The following is a 21,138-nucleotide window of genomic DNA, read 5'->3' as shown; positions in this document are numbered from 1 at the left end:
TTCCCCATGTTAGTTAGCCAGGATGGTCTCAATCTCCTGACCTCGTGATCTGCCCGCCTCTGCCTCCCAAAGTGCTGGGATTACAGGTGTGAGCCACCGCGCCCGGCCAAGGTAGGGCGATACTTAACTTCGTCGTGTGCTTTTGTGTAAATACCAAATAGCAAAATACTAGAACACAAAACAGTTTGTCAGTTTGGAGATCAAGTACTTTTTCTATATTGAGTGTCATTTATCTTGGAATTTAGCTGGGTTGAAAAGTAGTGGAATTAATCAGGAAATGCTATGGAGAGCCAGTCTCCAGCTGCAGGTACGTGTGCTTGGCACTGACCAGCTGCAGACACAGATGCAGGCGGCTCAAAGCACCAAGCGGGGCAGGTGCCAGTTCTGCAGTGCCTGCAGCCTCTCCTGCCACTTGGCAAAGTTATTACTCAGGGTCTGCTTCAGTTCCGGGCAGGAGGGCACGTACTGTCACAGGTGTGGGGCTCAGAAGCAGGCTGGGGATGGGTGGAGGGACTGTCACCTTGAGCATCCCCAGGAGTGGAGTGTGCTGGGAATAGGGCCTGCATGGTCCTCACTGGGACCCAGTGAGACCACAGCCGCCTCTGTTTCTGTGCTGCCACCCCTCCTTCCCCACTCCCTCCCTGGGGCCCAGGCTACAGGGCTGCCCTGCTGTCTCCATGCCAGGGGACTCACCATTTCTTGAAGAGGCTCTTGGTGGAGACCTTGGGGAACTGCACAGCTTCCTGGTCCCTGGGTGTAGGAATAGCAGTGAGCCCCAAACAGGCCCCAGGGATGGGGCAGGGGTGACCAGACACTCACCTGGGAGAGCTAGACCCAGCCTCCTCTGGGGCCACCGGGGCTTCTGGCCCTTTTCCAGGAGGGACTTGAGGTACGCAGCCAAAAGACAGGGACGTCAGCATGGTGGGGCCCGCGGCAGCGCCAGGCTGCCCAGGCCCACCCCCACCACCCAGGGCCTCACCTCTTGGGCCTGCAAGATGTTGACATATCACAGCTGGCAGATGAGCGCACGGTGCGGAAGTGTGGTGGGCTTTTGCAGGTGTGGGCGCAGGGTCTTTGGGGGGTGTGCACCCATCATCTCCCAAGCCCAAGGGTGGAGCTGTGTAGCAAATGCCCCCAGCCTTCTCTGAAGACAGCAGCTGACATCGTCAGGGCTGCTGCAGCTTCCCCACTCAGTTAGAGGCAGAGAGGACATAGCCCAGGGCAAGCAGCAGTGCCAGGGAGGGCCAACTCAGAACAGAGAGGCCTCAAAGAAGGCCAGCAGCAGCCAAAACAGAATCTGGTAGCTACTGAGGCTGAGCCTGGGGCCATGGGTGTGGCCAGCTGCCTGCTTCTGCCCATGAGGCTTAGCAGGTGCCTGCTGGCCACCGCAGGCTAGTGAAACGACAAGAGACAGAAGCTGCCAAGGAAGTTGTCCCAGGAACACAGAGTTGACCGCAATCTGGCCTGCAAAGTGATGCACAGACAGAGGCAGGAGGGCATGGGGTGGTGGCACCACAGACCTCAGGACAGCAGCACCCCACCCCCACAGGCCACCTTGGGCAGGAGCATTGAGAACACTTTCTGAAGAGGCCAGGTTGTCCCTCCTGCCCATTCTCTGTGGTTGATGGCAGGCGACCACTGGAAGAGCACGCAGACCAAGATGGCAATCTTGTAGCTCCAGATGGGCTGCAGCTCTGGGTGCCCCTGGTACTCAATGTCAAACATTTGCAGCGCATTGATGATCTAGAAACTCAGGCCACAGGGACAGGTCAGAAGACACAGCCTGGACACAACTCAGAGGAGTGGAGCTGCATCTGCTCATAGGGGAGGAAGGAGCTGGGGACAGTTAAGGGCCCAGCCTGCACCTCTGGGACAGGGGCTTCTCACCTGGTACCGACCCGGAAACAAGAGGGTGAGTCTGTCCTCACCCCCGATGCAGTCAAGGAGCTGCTGCTTTCTGTTCCCATCCTGGGTGGTGCCCAAGGCAAGTGAACTGTGTGAGCTGTGCTCCGCTGAGTTGCCAGAAAGAAGCACCAAGGAGAAGGGTGGGGACTGGTCTTCACCCCACCAGCCACTTAACAGTGAGACATGACGCTCAGGGTGTGGGCCTACCTCCCACAACACTGGCTCCATCTGAGTGGGGCCCGGGACTGACCACAGGCTGAGGGGGAGTGGATCCTTTGAGGAAGGAGACCCTGATGGCCTGAGGCAGGCTCCATAGTTCGTACCAGGAATATCTGGCGCAGGTACTCCAGGGCCGCCCCCAGGTACTTGTCTGTCTCTGGACACTGTCCTGCCCTGTCTTGTCCAGGTCGTTGGCTGGGTAGGAGCCGTTGGTGTCGTGGGGCCAAAGCCCGGCCATGACAGGAAGGAGTAGCCAGGGGGCTGTCTACACACTGGTCTGAGATGGACATGAGGATCAAGCAGGGGATGAGGGGAAGGCAGCCCCTGCTCTGCTCTGTGCTGGTGAGGGTCAACGGATAGTTTGGGGGTCACCGAACATATGTCTGGGCCAGAAGGGAGAGGAGACAGGGCCAGATAGGTCACCCACTGCTTCCATGAGAAACCGATTCTAGGGTGTGGCAAAGTTGAGTCTAGGAAGGGGCTGGTCTGTGCTCCACAAAGCAGGGCCTGGGAGAGGAACCCAGGAGGCCACCTGGGCCAGGGCCAGGCTGACCCCAGCACAGGCCGCTGACTTGGTCTCCAACCACTGGAGCAATGTCCATGCTGGGGAGCCAGTGGCATGGCTGTGAGGAGAGGGGCCGAGACTCACCATTTCTCCAACACACACTGGGACTGGGAGTCGCTACCTGGAGCCTGCTTGTCAGGCGCATACCGCCATGGCTGCAGGTAGCTCAGTCACATTTCCAGGACCTGTGGGAGGCGTGAGCTGAGGGCCCAGTGGCTGGGGGCCAAATCCTCCGTTGGCCCGGAGTCTGGTCCCAGGCGGCAGCTGGGTGGGACTGGCTCTTCCCATGTCCCCCAGAGGGCTCAGGAGAGACTCAGCCCTGTGAGGTGTGGGTCTCTTGCCGGCTCTTCAGAAGCCAGGGCCTCGGGTGGGCTTTCCCAGCCCAGGGGGCCCAATGCTCCCTGGTGGGGTAAGGGCTACAAACTTGCCTGACACTAGAGAGGTGGGACAGGGCAGGGCTTTCCTATACCTGAGGGTTGGCTTTGGAAACTGAAACGGAACCATGTGGCCCTCCAAGAGCTCCCTCTTCTCCAAGGATCCCTCCTCTCCAAGGCCTCATAACAACACTTGTTCTCCTCCGCATCCGCTCCAGGGGACCTCCCTCATTAGGGTACACAGACTGGGACACAGGCACCCGTTTGACAGGGCCAGTACAGCTCTGAACAATGCGCCCAGTGGCCAAAGCAATGCTGCAGGAAGAGGTAGCGTTTCTGCTGGACGAACCTCGGGACGGCGTTCGTCCCTGCAGGGAATAGGGTGGGTCACCTGCTGCTTGCCCAGTAAGGAGGCCCTGCTCATAGATGAGTCCAGAACTCATCAACGAGGGTTGGATCTGCTGGGGGAGAGCGTGCATCTCTGAGGTATGCTGGCCTAAGCTTCACTCCTCAGAGGAAGAAACCAAGGTTCAGAGAGGTCAGGGAACATCCCAAAAACACACAGCACGCAGGCGGCCAAGCCAGTGCAGCTCCTGCACACACCTCACCTCAGTCCCACACAAATAGCCCAGTCTGCTGGCCCTGGTGGGGCTGGGAGTCAGGGTCACTCCAGACCTTCTCCAGACAGGGGGGGAGGAGCAAGAGATGGCAGCACAGTGGGGCCTCTCTGGCCAGTCTGGAGAGAGGCTCTGGGAGCTAGAGATCAGCTGGCAGCCCCACCAGGCCATCTGGGCAGGATGAAAAAGCACCTTCCTAGCCCTCCAGAGGCCTCTATGCTCTGTGAGCAGGAAGGGATTCCTCCTCACCCTGCCCCCCACCATGCCCTGGGGTGAGGTTGCTGTGGGCAACACCTGAGGAGGGTAAGAGGAGGAGACGGCAGCTGAGGGAAGCCGCAAGGGCCAGCCACCATTTCAACTCCTCCAGGGCGCTGGTGGCATGGAAGTGGGAGGAGAGCGAGGCCTGCTCTGGCTTCAGGCTGTTGGCAAAGGCAAGCAGGTGCTTCAGCAGCAGGCACACCACCAGCACGTGTTCCCCAGTGGGCCTGAACCACTGCTAGGTGGAGAAGGAGGGGTCAGAGATGGGAAGGACTGTGGCACCCACAGCACTCAGCCTCCAGGTCTGACCACATCCTGCTCTGGGCCATTTGCTCTACTTTCCCACAGGAGGCACAAACCAGGCCGGGAGTGGGGCGACTGTGCCCTGGGACACCACTGTGCCTGGTACCCAGCGGATCTACCTTGCACTGCTTGGCCTAGACGGCAGCCAGCTCATGGTAGGGAAACACTTGGCCCAACACCCACACAGCCCACCCTGGGCAGGGCTCACTAAGAGAGATACATCTGTGGGGGCCCTCCCACCCCTGACCTCTCCCCTCCCCACTGCTGTCCACCTGCAGTGGGTGGCACAGGATAGGGCTCACCAGGCTGTGCCCGCAGGCACTGCTTGATCCTCAGGGCAGGAGAAGGCCGGCATCACCCCCAAGTTCTGAATCCGGGGTCTCCCACCTGCCGCCCAAGTGTGTGCAGAAAGCACATGGAACTCAGGCGCGGTGCCTCAGACCTGGAATTCCAGCACTTTGGAGGCTGAGGCAGGAAGATCGCTAAGGCCAGGAGTTTGAGATTAGCCTGGGCAGCACAGGGAGACCCTGTCTCCAAGAAAGATTTTTAAAAGTTAGCTGTAGTGACTCAGGAAGCAGGGGTGGGAGGATCACTTGACCCCAGGAGTTTGAGAGTGCAGTGAGCTAGGATCATGCCACTGCACTCCAGCCTGGGTGACATAGTAAGACCCTTTTCAAAAAATAAAATCCCATGGCTTCACTTTCCTCCCTGACTCCTTCCATCTGCTCCTCATCCCGGACACAGCCAGACTAGGGATCAGCCCAGGAGAGGCTCCAGGCATCACTTCCTCTGTTGCCTGTGGACCTGTGGTCAGGAAAACCCCAAGATGAGCACAGTCGAGTGTACAAGCCAAACCTTTGATTTGCAGCACACAAGCAGGATCCTGGAGACCCAGTCTGAGAGGAAAGCCTTTTTGCTGGCTGTGGGCTTCCTCTGTTTGCTCGGCATTGGGAGGGCAGGTGGGAGCATCCAGTGGATGAGGACACCGAGGGCGGGACCCTGAGTCTGAGTGGACATGCTCGCCTCTCCACACTTGCCCTCCAGCCCTTTGCACCTCAACACATCGTGCTGCTGAGGCTGGTACAGGGCATGGCCTCTAGGTATATCCTGGGATGCTGCAGACCCCGCAGGGGCCACTGCCCACATCACCATCCACTCAAGTCTCCCTGTCAGAAAAATGTCCCACAGGTCCAGGTGACACACCCCACAGATCAGTGTCTGAGTCTGAGGATCGAGCTGTGGGGTGAGGGGTATTTTCTTCTTTTTTGAGACAAGGTCTCACTCTTGTCACCCAGGCTGGAATGCAGTGGCGTGATCTTGGCTCACCATAGCCTCTGCCTCCTGGGCTCAAGGGATTCTTCAACTTCAGCCTTCTGAGTAGCTGGGACCACAGGTACACACCACCACACCTGGTTAATTTTTGTTTTTTTTTTTTTGTAGACACGGGGGTCTTGTCATGCTACCCAGGCTGGTCTCCAAGCAGTCTGCCTGCCTCAGCCTCCCAAAGTGCTGGGATTTTAGGCATGGGCCACCGTGCCCAGCTATTTACTTCTATTTATCTGTACTGTTAAGCCTTTGGGCAGTAAATTTGCGTCGTTTTGGAAGGAAGGCCTATGCATGGTGGCTCATGCCTGTAATCCCAGCACTTTGGGAGGCTGAGGCAGGCAGATCACCTGAGGTTAGGAGTTTGAGACCAGCCTGGCCAACATGGTGAAACCCCGTCTCTACTAAAAATACAAAAATTAGCCGGGCATGGTGGTGTGCACCTGTAATCCCAGCTGCTAAGGAGACTGAGGCAAGAGAATGGCTTGAATCCAGGAGATGGAGGCTTCTGTGAGCCGAGATCATATCACTGCACTCCAGCCTGGGCAACAGAGGGTGACTCCATCTCAAAAAAAAAGAAAAAACAAAAAGAAAAAAGTATGAGATACCTGTATCTATAGTACCCGACCAGAAGGGCACCAGCAGGGTGGGTCTAGGGTCCATCTCCTCCAGTCTCAGCCCTGGCCCTGCCTCCGATCCCGACCTGGGATCCTGAGTCATGACATCCTCCTTATCCTCCTTACAGCTCAGGGGAGCGGATGATCTCCACATGGGAACTGGAAACCCGCCTTCCCCCACTGGTGCACTCAACCCATCTCACCTGGTCCTTCCAAAGGGTCTGGAGGGCTCACTGCCCATGTCCCCAGCTGTCACATGGAACCCTCTCATGCTATTTTCCTACAGGTTTGCTGACCCAAACTTCTCCCTCAGCTTTGCACCCCTCCTGGGCCACGTGCCCACATGGAGTCCCTGGTGACAGTTGCACCTGCTTGCTGCTTAAGGATATGTCCTCAAAGCCCCACGTTTCCCACTGGGCCCAGCCTTGTAGTACCTCAGCTCACCCCGTGTGGGCTTCAGTAGTCACCACTCCCACCATAGGGTTTGCCAGATGCTTCCTGGAAGCTGTCGTCCTCACCTGGTGGCCCAAGCCCTCTAGTCCCTCCTCTGCAGTGGCTCCTGCAGAATGGGGTGCCCCCGTGTGCTGTGGCTGGCATCCCAGGCCACCAGCACTCAGGGCCCAACACGTTTTCTCACCTTGTCCTCAAATTCCCGTTCACTCATGTGCTCCTTCCCAGGTGAACAGGACAGACCCCTGGCTGTGAACACAGGTCGTCTCCCCAACTCTCACAGATTCATTAACTCTGCCATCCCTGAAATCCCCTACAGGTCTGAACTCTGCTTCACTGACCCCAAATCCATGCACACACTTGTCATTTCTGCCTAGATAGCTGCAACCTCTATGAGGTCACCACTTACACTCATCCACCTCTGGAGGTGTGTGTGAGTGGCCAGAGCTCCCCAGGTGAAGGCCGGGCCGTGTCTGGGCTGTCAAAGACTGACAGCCTCTGTGGGCTACAGGGTCAAGCCCCAAGTTCTTCCCACCCCCCTGCCTCACACGCAGGCTGTGGGTCACAGCACCTCCAGGCGGGGTGACAGACACTTCTGAAGAAGGCAGAAACCACACCACCCGGGAGTCCCAGGCCTCTGTATCTTCCCAAGTGCCAAGCCCTGCAAAGTGGGGGTGAACCTTGCCACTGCAGAGGCCTGACGATTCCAGCTCTTCACACCAGCACCAAGCACGGGGCCCCCAACAGCAGAGTGCTGGTGACACCTCCACTGGCTGGGAGCCTTGCCAGCCAGGGCCATGCACCTCATTCTTCCTCATAGCCACACTTCCGCCCACACCAGGCTACTCTGCAAAGCCAGGGGCCGGGCCAGGCTGGAGGCTGACCCCCACCTCCCCAACACAGGGATTTCATTCTGCCTGGAGCTAAACTCTTGAGTCACCCACAGCTGACCCCTTGCTTTGCCAGGCATGGACATGCACTCTGGGCAAGGGGAAGGGAACAAAGAACCACAGCCGGTACTTGGTAGGCTGTGAAGAGCCTGGAGGCTAAGTTGGGCAGGGCTGTGGAGGGTGCTGGAGACACAGTAGTGCAGAATCTCCAGCTGAGATAACCAACAGAAGCCGGAAGACAGAAGAGCAGAGGACAAGAGGTTGGGTTGGGGAATAGGAGAGATGGGACCAGACATGGGAAGGCAAAGCAGAGAGAGCAATGAGAATGAGACCAGAAGTGAGAAACACCACAGCGACAATCCAAACAGTCTCAACAACCACAGGTCAGTGTAGCACCCCCGCTCCACAGCCAGGCCAGGGCTGTGGCCATGCACTCATCAGCCTTGGAGGCCCAGGCAGACACCCTCCAGGCCACCTGGGTGGCCACTCAATGTTGCTGGGGCCTAAAGACCTCCCCAGCCCATTGGAAGGGCCCAACTTGCTACCATTCCAGATTAGATCCACCCTCCCCAGTGAGGCCATACTGTCACACACATCAGAGTTCTCCAAGAGCCCAGGGCCCTCACTGGGACATGCTGCCAGCCACCAAGACCTCGAGATCCTGAGGCTCAGAAAAGAAACCAGTGGAGCGTGTTCCAGGAGGTGAACTCTGCCCAGAAAAGACACACGAAATTGACTGGATTTCCCTGGGTTGTCTTGAGAAATTTACCAAACTGGTATAAGACATGATTAATTCCTATGTGTCTAAAACCCAATCAATGTCCCCTCCATGAGTGGGCTCTCTGAGAACTAAGGACGAACACAGGTCCCTCGGCACCAGGTCCTTCCCTCCACCCCTACAGTCTGGAGGTCAGCTGAGGTACGGTGTGCACATCAGCTCTAAATCTAGGAGGCAACCTCTCCTGTAGCACCAGGAACTTTCACCCTCCAGATAAGGTGGGCTTCCAAGGGCAGGAGCTCCCAAGGATCTGGCCAGAACCACACACACCCAGAGGGAGCAGGAATCTGAGGCTGAGCTGGCTCCCAGCCAAGACCCTCCAATTTCCTCCACGCCCTGCAGCACCGTGGCCTGCCAAAGCACACACAGCCTAGCACAGCCAGAGCGACGCGCACATCCTGCTCTGACAGCAGTATGCCTCCTGCCTGAGCAGTGCACCCACTGGGGTCCACATCAGGAGAGATCAGAACACACCTACTAGACATCAAGACAGGCAGAGCAGGGTGGTGGTGCCCTCCACACCCTTCCTCTGTGCCAGATCTGGGTCTCAGGCAGGAATCAGACATACAGGTCCCCAGCGTGGTGTCTCCTCACTTGCAGGGACACAGTGGCCTGCAGCACCATGGCTGTCCTTACTGCCCACAGTGCCACCAAGGAGCAAGCATACACCCTGGACTCAACCAGGGTGAGGGCGATGACCCCAGGAGCCTCACTTCTTGCGTCTGGAGACACGGGCTAGCAGGGATGGGCAGTGATTTCTGTATGGCAGGTGCGGCACAGGCCCAGGCAAGTGGCAAGGGACCTTAGAGGACACAGACATCCGTAGCTGCCTTTCTCTCGTTCCCACCCACCCAGTTTTCTCACTTTTTTTTTTTTTTTTTTTAACCTCAGTTGGAAGAAGCAAAGAGTGGATTATTTCTGGGTACTTGGTACCAGCACTGCAAGTCATTCTGAGCAGGGCCCACCCACCCCTAGGTCTGGCCAAGAGTACGTGAGTGTGGACAAGGGAAAGGCACCTCTTGCCTTCTCCAGGGACAGCCACCTGCTTTTCTGTCTGGCCCGTGAGGACACAATCTTCACAGGTGACAGCCCAGAAGAGCCTTTCTGGCTGGCCTTTGAAAGTAGGTGTGTTTCCACTCAGAAGGCAGAAAGAGCCACAGGAACACAATGCAGTGTAGCAGCCCCTGCTCCTGCCAGGCCAGAACCACATGCAGGAACATTGAGGGTCCCAGAGCCGCATGGGAGGAATGGGCCCTGGGAACAACCAGGCCCCCAGGCGCACGCAGCTAGTCTGCTCTGGGAGCAGGAAGGGCACTCCATTTGGCTCTTGGTGACTCAGGAGGCCCCAGGAGGGGTCCTCCGCTTTTCCCCGTTCTCCCATGCGATGCGGAGGGTAAGGATTTGGGGACCCTATGCTTTTAAGACAGCCTCCACACTGCAAAGCCTGGGGCCGTAGAACTGGCTGCAGAGACTGTGGCAGAAGCAGATCCACAGCTCTTCCTCGGAAGCAGAGGAGTGACAGGATGCTCTTCTGAACTCCATCACCCACAGAGCCTTTATTCTAGAGGAAGCCCTCAAGAATGGTGTTAGTGACACAGCCAAAGTCTCCGAAGCACACTGATGCACAGACACTGTGGGCACCAGACTACGTGACTGATGCCACCTCAGGCAGAATCCTGGATCTGTGTGAGCCAGGCTGCTCCACGGAGGGTGACCGACAGGGGATCTACCGCTTTCTCACTCTTGACTAGTCCGGGGGATGTTAGCTCCATGGACAGCAACAGCAGGAGTGACCCGGGGTCTCCGCCACCTCCATGCATCTGTGACTAGTGTGCTCCCCAGAGAGGGAACAGGAAGAGGTAAAGTGAAGGGAGAGAAGGCAGGCCAGGCCTCATGCAGGAGGGCGCCAGGCCCCACACACCGTGAGAGCGGCTGCTTGTTCATGCTCTGGAGGAAGTGGGGGAGTAGGGGGGACAGCAAAAGGAGGCTCCAGGTCACCACCGTGGGCAGACGTCTGCCCCAGGCAGCCACTTCATGAGAAAACACCAAGTTGCTGCTAATGGTCAAGGAGACGAGAACGTGGCTCCCAGAGACATCACAGTTCCGCCACACCCAGAGCAAAAGCACCACAGCTTCATCTGTTCCCCTGCCAGGGAGGGGGCTCCAGAGAGGCCAGGCCTCAAGTGTCCACACAACAGGGTGCAACGCCCCCTGCCCCCCATCAGGGACTAGAGAACTATGCCCACCTCTTGTTTGGCTTCTGAGTGAGGGGTGGGTGGTGAGTTTCTATTCCCACCATCCAGCCTGGGCAAACTCAGGCAGGATAAGAAGCAACAGGCTGAGCAGGGTCAGAAGAAGGAGGAGGGAACAAAAACTGTGGAAACATACCTTGGCGTAAGGGGACTGCATATTTTGGCACATCTCCGAGGAATACTAGCGAAGCAACATTTCAACAAAAACCTGCAAAAAAGCATTAGTCAAATTATTCTCAACAATGGTGCCAAGACCATTCAGTGGGGAAAGGACAGTGCCTCCAACGTAGAGCTGGGAACACGGAATATCCACATGCAGAACAGTGAAGCTGGGCCCTTCCTTCACACCATTGCCAAAAACTAAAAGTCAGTAAGCAACCCAAGGATAAGAACTAAAACCATAAACTCAGAAGAAAACATGGGAGAACGTTACACTGGATTTCACAATGATTAATTAGATATGACACCCAAAGTGCAGGCAACAAAAGAAAAAGACAACCAGGCTTTATCAAAGTCAACACTCTCTTATTAAAAGATACTACTGATAGAGTCAAAAGGCAACCAGCAGATGTGGTGGCTGATGCCTGTCATCCCAGCACTTTGAGAGACTGAGGCAGGTGGATAGCTTGAGGCAGGTGTTCAAGATCAGCCTGGCCAACATAGTGAAAATCTGTCTCTACAAAAAATACAAAAATGAGCTGGGTGTGATGGGGCACACCTATAGTCTCAGCTACTTGGGAGTCTGAGGTGGCAGGATCAGTTCCCAGTAGTTTGAGGCTGCAGTGAGCTGAGATTGTGACACTGCACTCCAGCCTGGGCAACACAGAGTGAGACCTTGTCTCAAACAAAAAAGAAAAGCAGAAGTAACTCAAGTGTCCACTGGGAGATGAATGGATACACATAATGTGGTACATCCACACAATAGAACACTATTCAGCCTTAAAAAGGAAGGACATTTCTGACAATCTGTAACGTGGATTAATCTTGAGTCCATTATGCAATATGAGATCTAGGAGTCAAATCCATAGAAAGAAAGCAGAATAGTGATTGCCAGGGGCTGGGTGGGGAATTGTTTAATGGTTTAGTTTCTTTTTTGTTAAAAGAGGTGGGGTTTCACTATGTTTGCCAGGCTGGTCTTGAACTTCTGGCTTTGAGCAATGCTTCCCTCCTTGGCCTCCCAAAGTGCTAGGATTACAGGTGTGAGGCCCCCGTTCCCAGGCCAATTCAGTTTCAGTTTTGCAAGGTGAAAAGCATTCTGGAGATGGGATGCACAGCAACGTGAATGTACTTAACACTACTGACTGTACACTTGGAAGTGGTTAAGACAGTACATTTTATGTATATTTTAAAATTAAAATTTTTTTTATTAATTAAAAAGCAAAAAGAGCCAGGTGTGGTGGCTTACACCTGTAATCCCAGCACTTTGGGAGGCTGAGGCAGGTGGATTGCCTGAGGTTAGGAGTTCGAGATCAGCCTGGACCAACATGGTAAAACCCTGTCTCTACTAAAAATGCAAAAATTAGCTGGGCATGGCAGCGTATTGGGGGAACCAGCCCCCAATATTTCAATGTAGATTCTTTTCTATTTTCCCTAAGTGTCAGCCGGTCTGAGAAATAAAGGGAAAGAGTCCAAAAGAGAGAAATTTTAAAGCTGGGTGTCCGGGGGAGACATCACATGTCGGCAGATTCCATGATGCCCCCTGAGCCACAAAACCAGCAAGTTTTTATTATGGATTTCAAAAGGGGAGGGGTGTACAAATAGGGTGTGGGTCACAGAGGTCACATGCTTCAAGGGCAATAAAATATCACAAAGCAAATGGGGGTGGAGCAAGATCACAGGACCAAGGTGAAATTAGAGTTGCTGATGAAGTTTCATGTCCCACTGGGATGCATTGTCCTTGATAACATCTTGTCAGGAGACAGGGTTTGAGAGCAGACAACCGGTCTGACTAAAATTTACTAGGCAGAAATTTTCTAATCCTAATAAGCCTGGGGGCGCTACAGGAGACGGGGCTTATTTCATCCCTTACCTACAACTGTATAAGACAGACACTCCTAGAGCGGCCATTTTAGAGACCTCCCCCTAGGGATGATTCTCTTTCTCAGGGCTGTTCCTCACTGAGAAAAAGAAGTCAACAATATTTCTCCCATTCGCTTTTGTAAGAAGAGAAGTATAACTGTTCTGTCTGGCCCCTCAGGCAGTCAGGCCCAATGGTTATCTCCCTTGTTCCCTGAAAATCGCAGCCATCCTGTTCCTTTTGGATGCCCAGATTTCATATTGTTCAAACACACATGCTCTATAAACAATTTGTGCAGATAACGCAATCATCACAGGATCCTCAGCTTATGAAGATGACAGGATTAAGAGATTGAAGACAGGCATAGGAAATTATAAGTATTGATTGGGGAAGTGATAAATGTCCATGAAATCTTCACAATTTATGTTCTTCTGCCAAGAACACAGAGCCAGTCCCTCCATTTGGGGTCCCTGACTTCCTGCAACAGCAGCGGGTGCCTGTAATCCCAGCCACTCAGAGGCTGAGGCAGGAGAATTACTTGAACCCAGGTGGAGGTTGCAGTGAGCCAAGATCTCACCATTGCACTCCAGCCTGGGTGACAGAGACTCCATCTAGAATAATAATAATAATAATGCTTTGGTCTGGAAAACAGCAGAACCTTCCAGTTCTGTCCTGTAAGCTTGCCCTGCCCACTTCACAGCCAGCACAGCCCACAGTCCACATACCCGAGAGCCATCGGGGCACGGTGGTCCCCTCTGAACAGGAATGATGGTTCCTACCATTCCACCCCTGGAGGAAGCTGTGAAATGGCATGGAGGCTTCAAAAAATGCAGCACCCCAGATACTAGGAGTTATGTACAAGGTGGGAAAAAGAATCCTATCTTATCTACATTCCAGACTGTCAACAGTGAGGCTGAGGCTACCAGGTCAGCCCTAGGATCCAGTGTCAGAAGCAGCACCTGCCGATTCTCTGAGGTGTGCCAAGAACACACAGCCAGGACCTGAGAGGTGGCCAGCACTCAGGAAGTGAGCCGGCCCATACCATCCTGAGAGGCTGGATCGCCTCTGGGCAGACAAGGGACTCTGTCACCTACTACTCAAATCCTCTGAATCAGTTGAAGGCCTGTGGAGGCTGCACAGACCCCTCACCATTCAGTGTCATAAAAATGCTACTGGGGCAGGGCTTAATATCCACATGGTGGTAATCACAGGAAACATCTCCAACAACACAGGAAATGGAAACTAAAAGACGGAAACAATTATATCACCACGGGCAAACCGAAACAACTCCCGTGGACAGGAGATCCTGGGATGAAAAACATTGTCAATGACATATAAGCTAGATTGGTGGGCAGATTTATTTTCATGTTTTCTAAATGTCATAGCAGGAAAATATCAACAATTTAGAATCAGCCCCTGGCTGAGGGGCCGTCTCTGGGACACTCTTCCACATAGTGGAAGGTGGCTGAACAGTTTCTTTTCTTTCTTTCTTTTTTTTTTTTTTTTTTTTTTTTTTTTTTGAGATGGAGTCTAGCTCTGTCACCCAAGCTAAAGTGCAGTGGTGTGATCTCAGCTCACTGCAGCCTCTGCCTCGTCTGGTTCAAGCAATTCTCAGCCTCCTGAGTAGCTGGGACTACAGGCGGCTGCCAGCATGCCTGGCTAATTTTTGTGTTTTTAGTAGAGACAGGGTTTTACCATGTTGGACAGGCTGGTCTCAAACTCCTGACCTCACATGATCCACCCACCTCAGCCTCCCAAAGTGCTGGGATTACTGGCATGAGCCACGGCGCCTGCTGGCTAAACAGTTTCTTTTGAAACAGAAGCTGAGACCAGCTGGGCTCTCACCTGGAGCAGTTTCTGACCTCCAGATCTTGTGGGAGGTGGGGTCCGCATTCACAGACGTCTGATGAGAGATGTCTGGCTTCGGGAGGCTAGTGTGGTGGAGGCTGTAGGAAGCAAAGGGCATGGCTGGTGTCCTGAGGGAGACACAGAAACAGGTCCAAGTTACAGGCTCCCACTGGCGTAGCCAGGGACAATCTGGACATCAAAATCTGTGGCAGTAGGGACTGATTACAACTTGTTCAATAACACAATGCTCCCCGCCGCCCGGTGACCCACACTGACATCCCTGAATAAATAGCAAAGAGAGAAGTGTTCCTTACCACAGAGTGACCACTGACCCACCAATCAATGTAGAAGGGATGAAGTTAGAGAACCACCATTTGGCAGCCACCCTATTAAGAGCTGATTTGGTCCAGAATCAACACTGAGGTCAGGCATGGAGGCTCACACCTGTCATCTCGGCACTTTGGGAGGCCAAGGTAGGAGGATTTCTTGAGACCAGGCATTTGAGACCAGCCTGGGCAACAAAGTGAGACCCTGTCTCTACAAAAACATTAAACCATAAAATAGCTGGGCATGGTGGCATGTGCCTGTAGTCCTAGCTGCTTACAAGGCTGAGGAAGGAGAATGGCTTGGGTCCAGGAGTTGAGGCTACAGTGATGCATGATCATGCCAACTTCACTCCAGCTTGCGGTGACAGAGCAATACCCTGTTTCTAAGAAAATAAGAAATTTCCAGCCTGGGCAACATGGCAAAACCCTGTCTCTACAAAAATACAAAAATTAGCCAGGTGTGATGGTGCCTGCCTATAGTCCCAGATACTTGGGCTCAGGCAGGAAGATCACTTGAGCCCAGGAAGTTAAGGCTGCCGTGAGCCGAGATCACAGCACTTCACTCCAGCCTGGGGTGAGAGAACAAGAACCTGTCTCAAAATAAAATGAATTTGAAAAAAGGAGAGAATCAACAGCAGATGCTAATACTAGTGAAATTACAAAGTCCTCATACATCTTCCTGATAAATCCTCATTACCAATTTTTTTTTCTTTATTTTTTGAGACAGTGTCTCATTCTGTTGCCCAGGCTGGAGTGCAATGACGCAGTCACAGCTCACTGCAACTTCAACCTCCTAGACTTAGGCCTCCCAAGTTGTTGGGACCACAGGTGCACACCACCATGCCTGGCTAATGTTTTTAACAGGAACAAAATCGTGTTATGTTGTCCAGGCACTCATTACTAATTTTTATTGTTGAGATAAGGTCTCGCTCTGTAGCCCAGGCTGGAGTACAGTGGCACGATCTTGGCTCACTGCCGCCTCTGCCTCCAGGGTGAAAATGATCCTTTCGCCTCAGCCTTCCACATAACTGGAATTACAGGTGCACACCACCATGCCTGACGTAAATTTTGGGTAGAGATGGGGTTTTTCTATGTTGTCCGGGCTGGTCTCGCACTCCTGAACTCCAGTGATCCTCTAACCTTGGCCTCCCGAAGTGCTGGGATTACAGGCATGAGCCACAGCGCCTGGCTTCATTACTATTTAATCTAGGCACAAAGTACTGATTTTACAGGGACAAACCTGGCCGACATTCTTTCTGCCCAGTGATAACGCTAGCATCATCAGCAATGGGGTAAAGACGCACTGCAGCCCTCCTGGTGAGACACTTGGCAAGGACCAGATGTCCCACTGCGGTGCCACTGCCAACAAAGCCCAAGCTGATATCAGCCCAAGGGGCAGCCCTCAGCAAGCCCCAGCAAATATCAGACAGCCCAAAGGGCAGCCCTCTCCCTGAGCCGGGAGAATCACTTGAACCCGAGGCGGAGGTTGCAGTGAGCTGAGATTTTGCCATTGCACTCCAGCCTGGGAAAGAGAGCGAGACCCTGTCTCCAAAACATACCAAAAAACAAACATGATGGCTGAATTTGGTGGCTCATGCCCATAATCCCTGCACTTTGGGAGGCTGAGGCAAGAGGATCACTTGAGCCCAGGAGTTCTAGACCAGCCTGGGCAGCATAACTAGACACATCTTACAAAAAGTAAAGGCTGGGTGTGGGGGTGCAGCATGCCTACAGTACCAGCTACTTGGGATGCCAAAGGAGGAGGATCACTTGAGCTCAGGAGGTCGACGTTGCACTGCACTTCGGCCTAGGTGACCAAGCTAGACCCTGTCTCAAAAAAAAAAAAAAAAAAAAAAAAAAAAAAAAAAGCCAGCGTGCAGTGGCTCACTGGCTCACGCCTATAATCCCAGCATTTTGGGAGGCTGAGGTGGGCAGATCAGTTGAGGTCAGGAGTTCAAGACCAGCCTGGCCAACATGGTGAAACCCTGTCTCTACTGAAAATACAAAAATTAGCTGAGGGTGGTAACACATGCCTGTAATCGCAGCTACTCAGGAAGCTGAGGTGGGAGAATTGCTTGAACCTGGGACACTGAGGTTGCAGTGAGCCAAGATTGTGCCACTGCACTGCAGGCTAGGTGACAGAGTGAGACTCCATCTCAAAAATATATATATGTAATATATAAAATATGTATATTTAAATATATGAATTAATATGTTATAATTATATATTATATATTTATTATGTACAATTTATGTATTTATATATACATATATATATAATTTCTAAAAGAAAGAAGTAAAAAGACCCAAAATGTTAAAACAGGCAAAAAAAAAAAAAAAATCAGGCATAAACCGCTTGGCAGCTGGACTGTGCATCTGAGAGGTGTGAATCCGCCTCGCCTCCGAGTCCTCCACAGGATCAGCCACATTTTAGGGCCACTGATCACTGCCGCCACCCGGGCAGCATCTCCTCCTGCTGCCCCCTTTCTCCCTGCCACTCTCTGGGGGCACCTGTTCAACATATGAATTGTAGGTAGAGGCCCGGCCTGGTCTGCACGTGCCAGCAGATCTGGGATGGGCCAGCATCTGCAGGGAGGGGCCTGCATGCAGCCTCCCGGGAAAGGTGATAGGCCAGAGAGACTGAGGAGAGTCGGAGGTGCACAGGCAGCTGCTGCTGGAGCAAAGGGGTCTCCTGGGAAGTCAGCCAAGAGGCCCTGGGTTAGGGCCCACGGAGGCCCTAGCATAGCCAGACATGAGAGCCCCTGGTTCACACTCCCCACCTGTGCAGTCCGGCATCAGGCCCAGCCTCTTTGGACTGGTATAACAGACTCTTTGACCCAGAGCCTCCCTATCAAGACCTGCTGGTAACAATCAGGGCAGCTTTACCTGGGAGCTGGTGAGGGTCTGGCCCCCCTGGGCTGGAGGAGAGTGTGGGGTGGGGGCACATTGCCTTCAGTGGGCAGGAACCACAACAGGTACCTGTCCACCAGGATGAAGTAGGTACGCCTGAAGTACAGACGTGGAGGGACACGGAGTGGCTGGAAAACCAAGCTATGTGTTAGTGTGGGCTCTGGACACCGCCTGGCCACCAAGCACCGGCAAGTGCAGGGAAGCCCAGGGCCCGGCCCCGCCCCTCCCAGCAAGAGGCATCTCTTCCCTACTTTTTGAGTGATGAGGCTCAAGGCAAAGGAGAATATGTAATACTCCAACAGATCTGACAGCAGCGTCAGGGGTAAACACACAGGGTTGCTGAGTCACCCACAGCCTCCCTACCTCAGGGCCACCAAAGGATACTCAGGACTAGGTTCAGGCCAAAGCCCCCAGTGAGGGGGAACTGGACCTCATTGTGGTACAGGGGACTGTTGAGGAGGACGTGCTCCTGGATGGACGGCTTCAGAGAGATGCAGCGAGGCTGTGGGCAGGTGCTGGTACGTAGTGCCTGATACCTGGTGCCCCACACACAGCAGCCTTTGGGAAGGCTGCTGGGGAAGACGTGCACACAGAACCAACCTGTGGGGACAGTGCCCTGTCTCTGAGCAGTGCCTGAACAAGAGTCTTTGCTCAGAACTTCTCCTACCATCTCATAAAAAGCTGCAGACAGCAAGGGTAGCAGCCATGCAATACCCATGTCCTTTCCCTCTCATATCCCCCGAGCAAATCACCCCTCAATTTGTCCTTGGAGGACTGGAGGAGACTGCCCGTCACCGCAGAGCTGTGCAAGGTCCACTGTCCCGAGCACCACTCTCACCACTGTGGTTTACTTACAGGCAGAAAGGAGATGGGAAAGTCAGCCTTACAGTCTTCGGCTTGAAGCTTATAAACCAACTTCATCATTGGGCCACTGAACATTAAATTGACCAAACAAACAAAAACAGGGCAAATAAACTGCAAATTATCTTGCTTTGATTGTTTCTTAAGAAATCGAGAGAGTGATTTAAAGGTGGAATCACCATGAGAAAGCACCCAGCCTCTCTCAGGTGACAAACCTCCCTACCCAGGATTGAGAAACTCCACGATGCTGTACTCCACAGGATCCAGGTGCCCCTGTAAGAAGCAGAGGTTCCAGCCAACGAGGACACCATCCAGGCTGCCGAAAATGCTCTCTACCAGCCATGGAAGATGGTATGCCGATCCTGAAACCGTGTGCGGCGAGGCTGCAGGCAGGCCCAGCACCCGGCTCTAGTCCTGCACTGCCTGCTGCCCAGCTCCCTCCGAGGAGGCCACTCCCTGGCTGAGACCCACGGGATCAGCCCTGCGCCCAAAGGAACCCTGGTGTGATGGTGCCAATGAGAAGAGAAGCTTTGGATTCTTCCAGTGTGGTTGAATGGCATACCAAGCAGCGTTGCTTTAGATTTGGGCCAGTTAAGTAAGTCAGTCTCTTAACAAAATACATTTTTTTGTGTGTATGACAGAAGACTAAGGAAAAATAAAATAACAATGAAGAGAACAAAAAAAAATAAAATTAAAATTAAAATAAACAAACTACATATTTTTTGAGACAGGGTCTCACTCTGTTGCCCTGGCTGGAGTGCAGTGGTGCAATCACGGCTTACTGCAGCCTTGACCTCAGTGTCTGGAAGATGCAAGACCCCAGTCAGGGTTTGAGCCTGCAGGGGGAACATGCAGCTAACCAAGTCACAGGGTGGTCAAGGTACTGTCTCAGTCAGGACGAAGGAAAAGCTGGGGGGAGGAAATGGGGGATCAAATACTGTGAATCAAGCAGGGGACACATGCCCTGGTTAGAGCCCACAGGACTGACCCTGCCAGCCTGCAGCAGAAGAGAGTCCTGGCCAAGGCACTCCACATGGGGGGCTGTGACCCCACAGGCAAGCCTGCTACCCGGGCACATTTTTCTCCTGGTGGGTCCCCTCACTCGGTCTTGCTAATGCTATCAACACCCTGAGCCCAGGGAAATATATTCAAGTAAAGCTCTGGCCCAAGTGTGGTTGCAGATCTTTCTTGGCTATCTTCACACAAAAGAGTAAAGTAAGCAAATTACAAATCAAAGAAATTCTGAACCCGTGGCCTTCATCTGAGTGAGACTCTGGCGGTCAGAAGGAAAGTCTCAAGCATTCAGACTGTGGCAGGAACCCAGTCGTTAAACCCAAGCAGCTAAACCCAAGAGCAAGAGGCTTGACCACTATTTGCAGAACTCTCGGGTAGGTAGGAAACAACGTAAGAGTTTCCAAAATCGGAATCAGAAACCCAATTCCAGGACTTGGTACTGCAGTACTTCCTGCCTGTCACTGTCTGGGGCAGCTCAGATGTACGGTCCAGCATGAACACACCTAGAGGATGAGGCGGCAAGTCCCTGCTGCTGCTGCCACTGCTGGCACCGTCAGGGCAGACCAGGTCCAGGCCAGGTGTGGACTGGCTGTGCCTACCTTCCCCTAAATGGACCTGTGATGTGTGTCCTTTCAAAACGTTCCCATGGCAGTGTGCTTGCATGGCTTTGCTCCTGGGATACATCCTAAAGGATCCCCTGCACACTGCCAAGGGCTTCCGGAGCATGACCTGTCTTGACTGGTTCTGAGCCTCAGGACTCAGGGCTGATGCAGGGCCTCTAGCTGAAGCGGCCTTGATGGAAGTATGTAGACACAAATGTTGCTCAAGGAGCATGAGTACAGTAGATGCTACAGTTACGGGGCTCGCCCATTCCTAATAATTGTGATTTGTGCCTCCTCAGAGAGAAACACAGGCAGCACTGCCCTCGGGGGAGTGCTGGCCCTGGCGGAATGCAGCAGCCACAAAGGATCCAGCCAGAGGATGCCCCACCTGCCCATCACTACCAGGCTGCCCAAGGGGTGCAAGCGTGGGAAGAGCCCAACACGGAGCAGCACCTCGGATGGGGCAGAGACTTGACACATCACTGTCCCCAGCAAAGGCTACATGTTGTCTCCTTCAGTTGATGATACACCTTTCCGAGATGCAGAGCATCCAGGTCAGACAATCTCTACCATTTTTTTATTATATTAAGGCACTAACTTAGAATGAGGTTTTTGTGCCATTCCTGGTCATGCCACAGCTGAATTAACCAGGCCCCTTCACCATGGGTCAACTTCCTGGCCCTGATTTGGGTTCTGAGAAAAGGCATCTGGATTGGCAAGTCTTTTATAAAGACGTCAGCAAAGCTTCACTTGAAGTGAAAGTGGGAGGTTTTCTACCAAGACCATTGACTGACGGTCAGGGAAGAGGGGCCGGGTGGCCATGTGTGTGCACAGAGGGCAAATACTGTCTTCCAGGTTTCTGTGGAAGGCTGGGTGTGTTGTGACCTTCTGTGGGTCACGAATGCTGTGCAAGACACAGTAACGCTTTTTCCCCCTTATAAAATGTCCTGACCTTACACATCTGACCCACAGCTTTAGGGATTTCATGGACAAGCCCCATCCACAGACC

The 21,138-nt window shown here is 53.4% G+C and overlaps 1 pseudogene; it reads right to left on the bottom strand.

Annotated features, from left to right (window-relative positions):
* Window positions 1-989: 989 nt before the first annotated feature.
* On the bottom strand, window positions 990-20,190 carry LOC126964084 (sphingomyelin phosphodiesterase 4-like; annotated as a pseudogene).
* Window positions 20,191-21,138: the final 948 nt, after the last annotated feature.

The sequence above is a fragment of the Macaca thibetana genome, chromosome 10 (assembly GCF_024542745.1).
Source record: "Macaca thibetana thibetana isolate TM-01 chromosome 10, ASM2454274v1, whole genome shotgun sequence".
Classification (NCBI taxonomy): Eukaryota; Metazoa; Chordata; class Mammalia; order Primates; family Cercopithecidae; genus Macaca; species Macaca thibetana.
The sequence above is the reverse complement of the archived record's forward strand: the minus strand, read 5'-3'. Positions and strand labels throughout refer to the sequence as shown.